This window comes from Carettochelys insculpta, chromosome 1 (assembly GCF_033958435.1).
Source record: "Carettochelys insculpta isolate YL-2023 chromosome 1, ASM3395843v1, whole genome shotgun sequence".
Lineage (NCBI taxonomy): Eukaryota > Metazoa > Chordata > Testudines > Carettochelyidae > Carettochelys > Carettochelys insculpta.
Genome location: NC_134137.1, coordinates 104669711 through 104675657, shown reverse-complemented (window position 1 = coordinate 104675657; position 5947 = coordinate 104669711). Strand labels below are relative to the sequence as shown.

The window sequence follows — 5947 nt, the reverse complement described above, 5'->3', positions numbered from 1 at the left end:
CTGCTGGGTAGTCACCTATCGTGGAGCACCCACAGGGACACGCGAGGAAGAAAGAGAAGTTACTCACCGTAGTAACGATGGTTCTTCGAGATGTGTCCCCTTGGGTGCTCCACCACCCGCCCATCCTCCCCGCTTCGGATCTCTGTATAGTATTTTTCAGGAGCATCCGAGGCGGTTGGTCAAGGAACTGGCAGGGACCGGATTGCGCACGCGGCCGGGAGCGCGCAAGGGAGCGGCGCGCGCTGGCGCATGCGCGGTCCGGCAGAAACTGCTGAAAAGATCCGACCTGCGGCGCCGGGGCGAGCCCGACACCTATTGTGGAGCACCCACGGGGACACATCTCGAAGAACCATCGTTACTACGGTGAGTAACTTCTCTTTATGAGGTGATGAGCTTTCATGGGACAGACCCACTTCAGATTCTAGCCATACCAGAACAGACTCACTATTTAAGGCACAGAGAACCAAAAATAGTAATCAAGGTTGACAAATCAGAAAAATATTATCAAAGTGAGCAAATCAGAGAGTGGAGGGGCAGACGGGGGGGGGGGGGGGGGGGTCAAGAATTAGATTATGCCAAGTATGCAAAACAGCCCCTCTAATGATCTAAAAATTCCCATCCCAGTTCAACCCACGTGTTAATGTGTCAAATTTGAATATAAAAGAGAGTTCAGCAGCTTCTCTTTCCAAACTATTGTGAAAATTCCTCTTCAGTAAGACGCAAACTCTCAGGTCCTTGACATCTTACTGAAGAGGAATTTTCACAACACTCTGAAAAGAGAGGCTGCTGAACTCTCTTTTATATTCAAATTTGACACATTAATGTGATTTGAACTAGAATGGGAATTTTTTAGGTCATTTTAGGGGCTCTTTTGCATACTTGGCTTAATCTAATTCTTGACTCCCCCCTCCCTGTCTGCCCCTCTCCTCTCTGATTTGCTCACCTTGATAATATTTTTTCCGATTTGTCAACCTTGATTACTATTTTTGGTTCTCTGTGCCTTACATCGTGAGTCTGTTCTGGTTTGGCTGTGGTCTGAAGAAGTGGGTCTGTCCCACCAAAGCTCGTCACCTAATAAATTATTTCGTCAGTTTTTAAAGTGCTCCTGGCCTGCTTTTTTGTCTTGCTAGTATCTAGGCTAGAATGGCTTTCTCTCTATTTATTTATTGGGCGAGGCTGCCCGGGGCAGGCCCCACGGCCCACTTTGCTACCTCCTGCAGGGGTGCAGCCCAGCACAGCCGGAGGTGGCGCGGCTGCCGTTGGTGCCTTTTGCTCCGTCCACCACTGGGAAGAGAGAGGCCGATGCCCGAGACCCTGCCCCCCACAAGGGCACTGGGTGCAAGGCGGCCTCCCCCGGGCAGAGCCCTTGGCAGCCCTCGGCGAGAGACGCGTGAGCGCACCGAGGGGCGAGTCCTTCGCTTTACCTCCCTCCCGCTGACACGCTCCGCCGCCCCCAGCGCTAGGTAACGGGACGACTGGGGGGCGACAGATACGCCGCCGCTCGGGCCAGCCTATGGGCGTGGTGTTGGACGGGTACGTCACCCTGGGCGCTGCGCGGCCGGAGCCGGGCTCACCCCGCCTGGGAGGGAAGAACGGCGCCACGTGTGCCTGCGAGAGCGGGGTGGGAGCGGGTGTCAGAGACGAGGCCGGGGCGAGCCGGCCGCAGCGCGCTCGCTGCCTCTGCGGCGCCCTGTGGCGGCTTTGCGTTACCACCGGCAGCCAAACGCAGGCCTGCAAAGCCGCGTGCTCGCGGGGGGGGGAGGCGCGAGGTCACCCTCCCGTCCTGCCTCGCTCGCTGCGGGGTGGCGGCCGGAGCAGCCCGGCCTGAAACAGGGGCTGGGCGCAGCACGCGCCATTGCAGTGCCGACCAGAAAGCGCTGAGCGCACCGAAGGGCCTTGTCCGCTGTCACTCACAGCGGTGCCGGGCGCCAGGGAAACGCGCGTGCCGCGTTCTGTGTGGCCGGCGCCGCGTGCGCTGAGCAGCGCCCGGCTGTCCATTTCCAACATGCGGGCGGGTCGTTTGCGGCGGGGGGGGGGCGCTGCAAAACGCCGATGGTCGCCGGCTGGTAACGCAGAGGGTGAGGCCGCTACAAACGTGGCGTTGTGTCATGTAGGAGAAGCCCACCGGGGCGCGCGCATTAGTGTAAGAGCCGCTGGGAGCCGCAGGAGGTGCCCGTGCCCGTGTTGAAGCGGGGCTGAGCGGTGTAGCAATCAGGAAGTAGGTTGGAACGTGTTACAGAGGACGGGGAACGCCGGGAAAAGAGACTTCAGAGCACCCGCGGAGGCTTCTGAGCATGAGCCGAAATAGCTCAGTTGGGAGAGCGTTAGACTGAAGATCTAAAGGTCCCTGGTTCGATCCCGGGTTTCGGCAGATGAGTTTTTATTTTGTGTGCTCAATTGGAAGTGAGCGTGGGAACGTCTCCTTTGCCTGGGCCCGGCCCAGCCTTGACATCCGGGTAGGGCAAAAACGAGGGAGAGCAGCACAACCCGTGCAAGGGCGTTTCCCTGTTCTGGCTGCTCCCTGACCTGGAGAAGGGGAGCAGCCCCCAAGTTGGTAACAGCAGCCAGTCAGCTGCTACCATCAGCCCCTGCTCCTTGCAAGGGCACAGAGGACAAATGGTGCCTACCCAAAGTGGGTGGAGGGAGGGTGGCATTACTAGGTAGTGGGGGGGAGCAGCTCTCCGTGAGGGGGGGCAGAGAGGAGAAAAATGGCTTGAAACAGAGTGGGGGGCACCTGCAGTGATGGGTAGTGCAGCGTGTGGGTGGCATGGGGTGGGAGGTGGTGGTGTAACTCAGGCAGGTCCATGAGAGCTGCACTGGCCCTGGCTACAGGGTTAAAGGCCCCAAGGAGCCTCACAGTTCTATCCTCCCAGGCATTTAGGCACCCATCTCCCCTTGCATTCAGTGGACCCAAGTATGCAGTGTCTCTGCATTGGAGGAAGTGGGTTTTGGAGACTCCACACCCTGAAATATTTTGCTCTCTCAGTTGCACATCTCAGCCTCAAAATCATAGTGGTCACAGGTGTTCAGCTCTGCAAAGCTGTGCTTGTCAGTTTCCCAAGGTGTGCAGCTCCTCTGGGGAGAGCCGTATCGCAGCACAACACGTTTTCTCCTCTTAGTGCTGCAGCTGGCCTTCCTTTTGTGTAATCTTCTCCAAGTGGCCTTCTTTAACATTTTTCTTGACATATTGTTGTGTGTACGCACTAACATTTCCCTAGTTTGAGCAGGTTGTTGGTATTGTGCTATTCCATTTACATTTATAATAGTAAGCAAGCCCTGGAAATAGTAATGTTAAACTATTAGGTCTCCCAAACTAGGGGATGTGTGCCCTGCTGCTGTGTTGTACAGAGGACTGTCAGGGGGCTTGGCTGGGGTCCAGGGTAGGACTGAGAGACAGCTCCATTCCTGGCCCCATCCCTGACCTCTGCTGTGGCCTCAACCCCTTACTTTTGTGTGTCTTCACCAGCAGATCTGTGAGGTGTGAAGTAAAAAGTTTGGGGAGTACTTTGAAGAAGCTTAACCAATCATATGTCAGTGTTATGTAAAGCACAGTTTTTCAATGAAGAGTGGATGTTGTTCTAAAACATGCCCTAGGGTTTGTTTTGGGGAGGTGCCATGACCTTTGTTGGACTAGGTCAGACTAGATGGTCCTACCTTGGTCCCTTCTGGCCTTGTAATCTATGAGAATTTGCAAATAGCAGAGTGTATTTTCGAGTAATTCCAATAATGACTGGATAGTCTCAGGCATCTATGAAAATGTAGAGTTTTGTGTGCTAAATCTGATTTGGAACAACTGAGGTCACATGCCCATTGGTGAAACGTTTAGCCTTCACTCTTAATTTGTTTATCTTTATTAATTGGTGATTCTGAGAGGAAACAATGTAGAGATTTTTGTGGGCATACTTCTTAATCTCTGTATACCTCTTCATATGCTGCTTTCTTTCACAAAAGAAACATTCATTATTTTCACGTACTGTGCTTTTTGTTGTTCATTCCGCTTGTCCATCCTTGTTCCCCTTCTGTTTGTTAGTGATATATAATTGGGTTGAGCTCAGTTGTAAAAAGTGTATAAATGCTTATCAGGTGTTACAACAACCTATAATAACAAATGTGGATGGAAAGTAAGTCAAGTTGCTTTTAATAATGGATGCTATAAATAGTCACAAGAGAACCGGAGAGATTAAATTAGTGCAACAACAAAAACAAAGCAGCATCTTGATATAATTCAAGGACTATGCTGAAATCATATTTGGTTAAAAATAGAAGATGTGGACCAGAAATCAATTAACCAAAATGTATGTGTTAGCTATTAAGCCTGCTTGGTGGACCAATAATGAAAGGATGGGCTGTTCCACCCATGAATTGTGTGTACATCTTAATTCCCAGAAAATTCAGGATCTTTCCCTACTGACAGCTGCGGCCTTGCCAGATCATACCAGCTGAGTGCAGGAAGTAATGGTGGTGCTGCGATTGGTCCTCTCTAAGCTCAGCATCTCCACATTACACTTTTTAAAAAATGTTTTCAATAAGATTTAGGGTTTGGGGGAAATGTGCCACTTTTGGAAATGTGACATAGTCTTCCTAAGTCACTTGAGCACTTTGAATATTTTAACTTACACGTAGTATATGTATCAGAGAGGTAGCCGTGTTAGTCTGTATCTTCGAGAATAAGAAGGTGGCTTGTGGCACCTTATAGACTAACAGATATTTTGGAGCATAAGCTTTTGTGGGCAAAGATCCGCTTCATCAGATGCATCTGATGAAGTGGGTCTTTGTCCACAAAGCTTATGCTCCAAAATATCTGTTAGTCTGTAAGGTGCCACAGGACTCCTTGTTGTTCACATAGTATGTAGTCACTGGAGAATATAAAGCTGTCACCTCACAAAGAAATAAATGGAAGTTCCCAATAGTTTCAGCATGGTCTGTTAATAAGGTTAATTTGAGCTCTTTTCTATAATCATGATAGTCTGATGAAGAAACCATAAATTATAGCTAGTGAAGCTAGTACGCTGTCACTCATCTCTATACAGAAATCTGTTTCACAAATAAAAAGACTATAAATGCTCTCATTGTTTCAGAGATAGAAGTGGGACAGTGAAAATAATTATTTTATTGGTAGTAGTATGACTTTGCCTGCTAACAATGCCACTTTGAAGGATCTAGTTTATAGAAAAGCTAGCCCACATACAGTTTTGTACTTTAACCATATGCCACATGTACTTGACTAGTTTATATCTGAAAAGCACTTTGTAGACATATTTTAATCTAGCCAATCTGTTATTTTCTATGTAGTTTCTTATACCTCACATTACTATAACAGCAACGAAAGGTCCTGTGGCACCTTATAGACTAACAGAAAAGTTTTGAGCATGAGCTTTTGTGAGCACAGACTCACTTCAGCTCATGCTCAAAACTTTTCTGTTAGTCTGTAAGGTGCCACAGGACCCTTCGTTACTGTTACAGATCCAGACTAGCACGGCTACCCCTCTGTCACATTACTATAGTATCTAAGCACCTTCCAGTATTGCAGTCATGAACATGACTGTGTGTATGTCACATGTTTGACCTCTCATCTTTTCCACAAAGTGAGAAACATGTGCTATGTATTTATAATAAAGCAAAGTCAAAGAAATGTTCCTTGCACTTGGAGCAGAAGGTGGTAAGGTTTGTGAAGGGGTTGGCAACCTTCAGCATGGTGAATCCACTGGTGAGCTGTAAGACATTTCATTTATGTTGACTGTCCACAGACCCCTCAAAGTTCCCAGTGATGCCAGTTTGCTGTTCTCAGCAAATGGGAACTGCGGGAAGCTCCACCATACTCAGAGATGTGCTAGTTGCCCCTACCCACAGCTCTCATTGTCAGCAAAATATCTCATGGCTTGCCAGCAGATTACCCTGAGAAACAGTGTGCCGAAAGCTACCAACCACTCCTTAGTCCCTCCTCTGG

The 5947-nt window shown here is 49.4% G+C and overlaps 1 non-coding gene across 1 annotated transcript; it reads left to right on the top strand.

Annotated features, from left to right (window-relative positions):
• The first annotated feature begins 2298 nt into the window (after positions 1–2298).
• TRNAF-GAA (transfer RNA phenylalanine (anticodon GAA)) lies at positions 2299–2371 on the top strand. The gene has a single exon. It is a non-coding gene; the product is annotated as a tRNA-Phe (tRNA).
• The last annotated feature ends 3576 nt before the right edge of the window (positions 2372–5947 follow it).